General features: G+C 45.3%; 1 protein-coding gene, 1 non-coding gene and 1 pseudogene across 8 annotated transcripts in view; all 3 read left to right on the top strand.

Moving 5' to 3' along the window:
• Positions 1-9,529, top strand: part of Dgkg (diacylglycerol kinase, gamma) — a 190,735-nt gene that overhangs the window by 118,011 nt on the left and 63,195 nt on the right. The gene's annotated exons all lie outside the window — the stretch shown is intronic.
• Gm9525 (predicted gene 9525) lies at positions 3,898-5,081 on the top strand (annotated as a pseudogene).
• Mir8095 (microRNA 8095) lies at positions 7,108-7,236 on the top strand. The gene has a single exon (NR_106170.1). It is a non-coding gene; the product is annotated as a microRNA 8095 (primary transcript).

Genomic DNA, 9,529 nt, shown 5'->3' with positions numbered 1-9,529 from the left:
TCTTCTATGATTTCTTGTGTCCAGTTTGTTAGTGTGGCCAGCCAAGAAAAAATACAGCCAAAAAAGAGCGTAGAGAAGCCACAGAGCCAACTGAAGGACTACATGAAACCCACAACCAAACTGCACTTGTTTCTCTAGAGAACCAGCGGGTGCACTGGGAATGGGCTGCGAGGGGATGCACAACAGGAAACTCTTCATCTCAGTCAAGAGCTGGTGGGGAGGGAACAAGAGACAACACTTCTGGTCTAGAGACATACCAGAGCCTGAAATACCGAGGAAAGTCAGATCCTAAAAGCAGAATGCTTGATTCGTCTGCAACATTGAGCTTGTCACTCTCTTCTCAGGCCAGGAGCAAATGTTGACTGCACCATCAAGCCACACCAGATGAGAGTTCTGCCCAGTACACCAAGACTGCCTAGGTGTCATGGCTGAGGCCTCTCCCATCTTGTCCTGCTTAACTGCTAGTGTCACTAAGTTGTCCCTTCAACCCAACCTGCTGTTGCTCCTCAGCCCCACCCTAAAGCTGCTCGTTGACACGTGGTTGTGATCTTGATGTCACTACATCCAGAGTCTCCTGCCAGAACCTACGTTCTGTTCCATTCTCTAGGACCTTAAGCTCTCTTGCTATTTACACTGTTCCTTCTCCACAAGCATCCGAGCCACCCCTTGTTGACTCCCCCATTCTTCTCACCTTCCTGTTACACTTGTCCTTGTGCTCCTGGCCTCAGCTGGTGTGACATCTCCTCTTCTGGTATCAGCTATTGTTTCAAAGGACGGCCCTACTGTCCCAAGGACTCCATCCATGACCAGCCCTAGCCCTGGTCCCCCATATTTGTACTTGATTTTCTCTTAGAATCTGTCTAGAAAGCTCTCATTGCCCTCTTCAATGTGTATAGCTTATTATTGGAGGGGGGGGGGGCAGACATGCTAGTTGCAGCAACTCATGTGGCCATTTTCAGCTCAGAATGGCCTCACCTTATTTGGGACCCACAGAACTTAAACTGAAAAGGTAGCATGATGCTCTTCACTCTGCCAAAATGCATCGGGTGCCCGTTAAATTTTATGGTGGCTAATATTGTTCTAGGTGGGACAAATGGGCTATCACAGCCTCTTATCACCTGGACCCCTTTAGTTTGCCTGCACATGGACAGACTGTTCCATCCCAGCATGGATCCTAGGGCTGCTGTAACAAATTACCACCTGTAACTTGAGGTATCACCAAAGTTAGTTTCTCCCCTAGGCTTAGAGAGAATGTATACCATAATTCTTTCCTGTTAATTGCCAGCACTCCCTGGATTATAGACGCATCCTTCCAGTCTTCTTCCTTGGTTATCCCATGGCACCCTCCCTCTAGCCTCTAGCTATCTGTCCAAATAACCCACTTCTTTTAAAGAGTAATCAATGTTTTCAAGAGTCAAGCCAAGCAGTGGTGGCACACGCCTTTGATCTCAGCACTTGGGAGGCAGAGACAGGTGGCTTTCTGTGAGTTTGAGGCCAGCCTGGTCTACAGAGTGAGTTCCAGGGCAACCAAGGCTACACAGACAAACCCTGTCTCAAAAACAAACAAACAAAATGCTTTAGTTTAACTCCTCATTTAAATAAACTTTGCTTAAGGGAAATTTTGACACTCTTACTACTTGACCACAGAAAATTTTGGAAGCTGCCTTTCCTTCCCTTCCATCAGAAAATTAGTGACTCTTAATGAAATAAGTTGTCTATGAAGAAATCTTAAGGAAACAGCTTTGCAACTCTGCTGTGAGGCCACGCAGCCCCGGTGTGAAATACAGACACAGATCCTGGAGTGCTCTTGGATTCAGCGTGCTGAGAGCTGGGAGTTGGTCCTCACCTTGTTCCTCTTTCCTGTGAGCCATTGGGAAGTTACTCGCTTCTCTGGCTCTTAGTGCTCTGTTGTATAAAACACAAGTGCCAACCATCTCACAAGGTGCATAGAGAAGTTAGACTAGACAGATAAAAACCATCTGAAAAGGTTACTATTGGTTGCTCTGGGGATTAGCAAGGAGGCCATTATAGCTGCATGTCTGTCAGCTCTACAGAGACAGTAGGACTCTGTTGTAAAGGAATGGCACTGTGGCTCTCATGTAATAACCTTAGCTTTGGACAAGACCTCAGCTTGCAGCCTCCTTGGTGGTATCAACGTGCTCCCCGTTTGCCCTCTGTGGAGTGTCAGGAGACCTCTACTTTGAAGCCTGAAGGAGTGTTTACACTCTGGTGTTCAGAGAGAGAGGGGTCCCATCACTTCACTTTTTACAGAGAGCATTTCCCGATCTTCTGACACTCTTCAGTAAGTGGAGGGCTCTCCTAACCCCAAGAATGTACTTTGTAGCCTGCTGAAGTGTCGGAGACTTGGACAGTCTCTTATATTTGTGTTTATTGAACATACACTTAAGGAGAATTCCTCACTCTCTAGTAACAAGACATTTTCTATTCTGTTCAATAGCGAACTCCTCTAATCTTGAGAGTGGGCCTTTTTGGAAAGCATTCCAAAGCGCCAATCAAGCCAAGTGCCTCGCATTGCCTTTGAACTCAATGAGCTGAGAGTTCTGTTGGCAGTCTCGAGCTTTGGGCTGTCATAGGGCACAAGGTAATGAGAAGGTCATGGATAAGTTAAAAACTCAAACTATTAATTTCAGCAAAGCTTTTATTGGAGTGTTCCACTAGTCAGGCTCTTACCTTTCTCTTCCAAATCACCTTGTCTCAGAGCTGGGGGTCGGGGAGAGGAGAGCAATGGCCAGTGCTCAGAATCAAGGGTTGAGGTGAAAAGAGAACAAATTGAATGTTGACAGCCTGAGTCCTGGTCTTACTCAGTCATAATCCTTTCTCCCATCTAACTACCAAGTGTAGGTAGGCGGTTGGGATAGTCAACAGAAAGTCTGTGCATTAAAGCGGCATGAAGAAGTAGATAACCTATTAACCAGATGGTTCGTCCCTTTGTCATTGAAACTTTATGGCATAGTGTTAAGTTCTTGAATAGTCACCATTTGTCAAAACTGGAAACTCAGGGGAAAGACAAAAAGCTACTTTCCCAGTTCTGACAAGACAATTAAGCATACATAATTATTGATAATATCACCAGCTTAAGCCTTTACCCCACTGCAGCCAGTGAGCCATTGTGTTAGGACACAGAACTAAATATACCAGCATCTCAGGTGGGAAGGAAGTAGAAGAGGCACTTGAAGCCGCTCCTGGGAGTTTTGTGTTGGTAAACTACAAAGGCCTATATGAGAGGGTCACATATCCACAGGCAAGCAGAGGTCAGGGGGCTGACATCGATGAGATGGACAGGTGGCTATGAGGCGTCACAGAGTGGTGGGGACTCCAGAAAACTGGAAAGCACAAGCAAGTGAACATAAAGTGAGCGACCAGCACCAGTTGCAGCAAGATGTCAGAACAGCAAGCAATCTGGTGCTGGCCTCTCAAAAGAATAAAGAAAAAAAGGTGCATGTATGTTCGTACACATGTGTGTGCCTGTGTGTGCCTGTATACATGCATAATTTTCTACTTTTAAAAGGCTCTGTGCAAGTCCACTCCTAGGCCCTAAGATCCTGCCCCTCCAAGCTATCATGCTGATACCCAGGAATTAACAATGTAAAGCTGTGATGAAAACCAAGGGTTTCTTTTTCTTGTTTGACTTGATCTACAAATTGCTGATGCTACTCATGTAAGTAAGTCTCCTACCAGTGGGCTTCAGAACATTTGAGAAATCAGCATGCTTGTAATAACAAAATGTTCCAAAACATCATAAAAGACATGAGCCCACAAGAAAAGGACCCAGGTAGGAGGACCTAAAATCTAAGTCTGATTCAGAAATCCATGCCAAGAGAAAGTGAGGAAGGAAAATGCACAGTCCCTGTTTTGGGCTAAAAAGAAAAAAAATGGGAGCAGTGTGAAGAAGCAGCGAGGACGACCCCTGGATGGAGCAAACCTGCGTGCCACTGTATCCCTGTGCTCAGAGCCAAAGTCCCGTGCTACCACCATGCCCCAAAGAAAGGCTGAAGGGGATGCTAAAGGAGACAAAACCAAGGTGAAGGACGAGCCACAGAGAAGATCTACAAGTTTGTCTGCTAAACCTGCTCCTCCAAAGCCAGAGCCCAAACCTAAAAAGGCCCCCGGGAAGAAGGGAGAGAAGGTGCCCAAGGGGAGGAAGGGAAAAGCCGACCACGGGAAGGAGGCGAATAATCCTGCAGAAAATGGAGATGCCAAAACAGACCAGGCACAGAAAGCTGAAGGTGCTGGAGATGCCAAGTGACGTGTGTGCATTTTCGATAACTGTGTACCTCTGGTGACTGTACGGTTTGAAATACTATTTTTTATCAAGTTTTATAAAAGCTGCAGAATTTCATTTTATTATTTTTTTTAAGCTATATTGTTAGCACACAGAACACTTCATTACTGGGTGGGGGAAGGATCATGTGTCAGTAACAAAATCTCTCCCAAGCTGGATTGAGGACAGAAAACCTCTTTCCCTGATAATTTTGAAAGGCTCCTGTTGGCTCCCAGGAGAGATATCCTGGTCTTGACCTAGGTGGCCACCAAGATACAACAATGCCTTATGGTCTGGGAAAACTATAAATTCATTTTTATATCCTCTTTCCCCTGTACTATCAACATAGACTTAATTCCCTTAAAAATCAGAGACCTGTTGGAACCTGGCCCCCAAGATTGGTTTTCCAGTCCATTGGGCGATGTGGACTTTGCAGTGACTTCATCAAGTATTCTCAGAAGAGCGCTGGTTCCTTGTATAAAACACTGTGGATCTTCAGATTGATAATTCTGCCATGTTTGTTTCCTGAAAGTCGGAGTCGGTTTGTGAAAAGTTGTTAAACAACATCCTTAATGTGAGATGTCAACCCTTACTCTAAGCTACTTCCCCCTTTTCAAAGCATTGAATGGAGACTTCATTGGGTTTTATAGTGGCTTTCTGATTTTGGTAGTCTATACAAGAAGAGAATTTGGAAGTTCTTGTATATTGCTGATTGATTGTCTGCCCATGTCCTGCCTGAAATACCATGATTGTTTATGAAAAGTATCTTTAATAAAGCTGGTTACAGTTAGGCTTAGAAAAAAAAAAAAAGAAGAAGAAAATGAGGTTCTAGCGAGGAGGATAGATGTGGGCAGGACAGCAAACTAAGTCATCATAATCTCGGGCCCACAGTGAGAGCCCAAGGCCACCTGCTCCACAGTAAATAGCATTGGCTGGTGCAAACTCCAAATAAGATGGAGAGAGTTGGGAACATCTAAAAGAACCATTCCTTTTCCTGTGTAATATTTGAGAGCCTTTAATATGGCCTCAACCTAATGACAATATATAAAAGCAGAACAAAGTATTTGAGGTGAAGTGGCCACTGTTCCTCTGTACCATGGACTCTGACCCTGGGATGAGAGGCCCTGGCAAGAATCACAACCAAGGGGACGTTCATAGCCCAGGACCTGAAGACCAAGCAGGAGGAGATTTAGAATGAGATGTAAGAAGGATAACATTGAGAACGTTCACATGAAACTCTAAAGCCACAGCCCACCGAGGGCAGCAGGTGTGAGCTAGAAATAAGAAGCATGGCAGAGGTGGTGCGAAGCAGTTCTCCCAGGGACCTGACAGGGAGGAGGAACGTGAGGAGGAACAACTGAGACAGGCTGAGAACTGCCTGCCGGTGAGAGGGACAAACTGAAGACAACCTTGCCGGAATGGGTAGGGTACATCATGCCGCCATGGACCAGTCCTAGATAGTGACAAGAGATGGCAAGCTCATGTAAGTCAAAGTGAGTGTTAAGAACACATACCCAAGCACAAGAAGTCTCAAACATCAGAGTAGAAGCAAGGCAGAGAGCATATGGCTGAGATTGCAAAAAGTTGCCGTGAGAGAGATCCTGCTGGCAGGATCTAACACAGTCTTCCCAGGCAGTCTAGATACTGGCTGGGGCTTTTCTGTGTAAGTTTGGTGGTTTTGGTGGTTTGGGGTTTTTTGGGTTTTGTTTTGTTCTTTTTTTTTTTTTTTTTTTTAACTGGCACAAGACTGAGATGGAATGGGGGAAGGAGGGACTGCTTACATAAGCATCCGCCCAGCTGGTGAATTTTCTCCTTGTCTTGAGGACAGTTCCATACCTTTAGAAGTAGAAGATACAAAGTTGCTTTTCTTAGACATTATGTGACCAGGAGGATTTTGACCTCTATGGGATGGAAGGTTTCGGAAACCTAGCTGGAGGTGAACAGACCACCTGGTGTTCTAGGTCAACAAAAGAAATACTACACCCGCCAAAGTTTAGCCTCTGCCATCCTAGTTCCTTCTGCTAATTTTCAGCTTCCTCCCACATCTCTGGCCCAGGCTCCAGGGTCACCACCAGGGACTGCAGGTTAATTGAGTCTCCATATTTCTTCCCCAGAATGTGGAGGAAAGCAAAGGTAATCCAATCCAAATTCATCAGGAAAGATGTGCTACGTGCATTTCACGTTGTAACTCAGCCACTCATGACTGCAAACCCCCCACTTTGTTAGTGGAGTTTGCTTTGGTTCCGTGTATGTAGCATGTAACCATATGTATAGTCTCGGCTTCTCTGTAAGACAAGCGATGCCGTCCCAATCCAAAGATGGAGAAGCTGAGCAAAGATGGAGAAGCTGAGCAACAGACTCAATGGCTTACCCAAGGCCCCGGAACAGGTGACTGTCTGAAGAATTTGTGAACTGAGGCTTTCTGGATTCTAATCAGAGGCCCCATCAGCTCAGCCAACCCGTCTCCAAACCCAGACTCTGTGCTCTGGGTAACTGGCCATTTAGCTGGGTTAGCGTGGGAAGCCAGTCGCAACATAACACTGTTTCTATGGGTGACATACATTTGGAATGACAAACAACTGGCTTAAACAGGGGACTTTTGTAACCTGACCTATCAGAATCTTGTTCAGAAAGGGGGTGGGGGCAGACATATCCAGCCCACATTCTCACTCTGTGATGTCATCTTATCAGCTTTGCAAAGAACAGGGTGAGACCCTTTTTATAAAACATCCCAGTGACACTGCCAAGTGAGGGACCTGTCGGTGGGTAAAGCCCATATAGTTCAGACATGCAGGTCACCTGCGATAAATGGGAACTAAATTGTTCGTAATGGCTGTGGGCATGCTGAGCTGAGGAGAAGAAAGGATTCTGCTGTCTGTCCCATGGTTATTGGAGATGAGATGTAGGCCTGTGTCACCCCAGACAGTTCTACTTTGTAGCCCTGGTTGGTCAGGAGCCAGGAAATGGCTTTCTTCAGCCAGAGGCTCTCAGCCAAGGAACCACCTTCTCTGGCCTTCGGGGCTTAAATTCCAATAAGCTGTTCTCGCCTAGCTGTCTTAACTGTCCCCTGCTACCTTCAAGTTCAGGCTTCAAGAGCTGATGAATGGGTGACTACGGGAGAACATAGCATAACCATAGAAGCTCACCTATCCCTACCGCCCCTTCCCCTCCAAGCCAGGGTGCCTCTCTAACCCAGTATTTGGCCGTGTTCACTGGTAAACAAGACTGCCTGAGACAGGCACACGGGGTAAGAGGTTCCTGTTTGTTGTCAGGGTTTGGTTTGTCTTTCGACAGTAGAAAGGAGTTGTTTTCTGGTGGCAAGCACAGATACCGAACCCTCAGATCTCAAGCTTTCGGGGCAGGAAGCTGTTGGCAATGTGGAGCCCACCTTGGCTGTGTGTCTGGGGTTCCCCACAAAAAAAAAAAATCAAAAGCTGGTACTATGTCCATCACTGTAGCAGGTGTCCGAGCAGGCTGCTAGGACTTCTGAGAGACAGTATGTGAGCATGGAGTGTGAGTCTCAAAGACTCTTTTCTCTTTGTTAGGTTTTTAATTGCGTTTTTGTTGAGTGTGTGCAGGTGTGTCTAATCAGCGTGTCACAGCACACCTGTGAAGGTCAGAGGAGGGATTTCTGTAGTGTGTTCTCTCTCTCAATTTTTAAATGGGCTTCCAAGACTGAGCTCCGGTTGTTAGGCTTGCATGGCAAGTACCGTTCCGCACTGACCTCGGACACACGGCAGTCCTCCTGGCTCCGCCTCCCACTTCTTTAAGGAAGCTTTTGTTATGGGGTGTGTCTATGCATTGCCCTATGTGGTGCAAGGGAGGAATTTGTTATTTCAGACTTCGGGAGGCTTTATCATGATTGGATGCCCTCTGGAGGAGGTGTTAGCAGAGTCTATCAAAGATGAATGTGTCCGTAGTCCACAGAACAAGCTGTCTCCAGTGTAGGAGAAGAGCCACTGTTATGGAACTATATAATCCTTTGGAGTTAAGACTTAGCCTTGAAAGGGGAGGAAAATCCTCCAGCATAAGGTTATGGGTTTGACCAAGTATAAAAGGCAAAGATCAGTAAGGAAGCCCAGACCATTCTGATGAGTACCACAGGACCCCAAGTGAACATAGCCAGTCAACCTTGAGGTTAGATCCTATGAGCCATAAACCTGAATGAGGACCACTAGGTCACTTGCTTTTTTGACTAATATTCCATTTCTCTCATATGCCTACGAGACATGGTTGTGGGGGGCAGGAAGAGTAAGGTAGAAAGGAATACAAATTCCAGGTCAGGAGCTACGATTAACATCCCAACTCTGTACTCCAGCTCCACCCCACCCCCCAGCTGTATCATCAAAGACTAGCTCAGTTTCTTAATAACATACTATGAACAGGATGCTTAAAATAGAACCACCATGCAAAGTGAGTAAGGAGTACTGTGTCCACACGCACCCACCCTTTCACGATGAGAAAGAACACCGTTGCTAACCATCTCCACTGCCTTGCATGGATGCCATATTCACTAAGATTTTTGCAAGCCAGAAGTTCTTCTAAGTTGTAATTCATTTTCCTGTTCTTAGTATTTAACATTCACTTGCCATTCAGTCAGTATCTCTTGATACCAAGCAGTAACAGTATAATCAATATAATTATGTTCCATTTATTTATTTATTTAGATTTTATTTTTCAAGACAGGATTTCTCCGTGACAACCCTGGCTATCCTGGAACTCTCTTTGTAGACCAGGCTGGCCTTGAACTCACGGAGATCCTCTAACTCTGTATCTGTATCCTGAATGCTGAGATTAAAGCCATGTACCACCCCTTCCATCTCTTCATTAATAATTTAATCTTCTTAATTAATTTTATTCTTTTCTCTTTCTCCCTCCAAACCTTCCCACATATTCTTTCTTCCTCTTTCTTTCTTTCTTTCTTTCTTTCTTTCCTTTTTTCTTTCTTTCTTCCTTCCTTCCTTCCTTTCTTCTTTTCTTTCTTTCTCTTCCTCTCTCCTTCGCTCTCTTTCTTTTTCTCTCTCTCTGTTTCTTTCTTTCTCTCTTTCTTTCATATTCATGGCTTCCCTCCATTCCATATGTTTAAAGAAAGGTTTAACCCATTAGTTATCTTATGTGGTCTTTATTATCATTAAATGCACAAATAACTGTACTATATCAAGAAGAGTGGGTAGGTGCAGTAGCCAACACTTTTAATTCAAGACTTGCAAGGTAGAGGCAAGTGGATCTCTGTGAATCCGACCTGGC

This window comes from Mus musculus, chromosome 16 (assembly GCF_000001635.26).
Source record: "Mus musculus strain C57BL/6J chromosome 16, GRCm38.p6 C57BL/6J".
In the NCBI taxonomy this organism is placed as follows: domain Eukaryota; kingdom Metazoa; phylum Chordata; class Mammalia; order Rodentia; family Muridae; genus Mus; species Mus musculus.
This window is presented reverse-complemented; position numbering and strand designations above follow the sequence as displayed.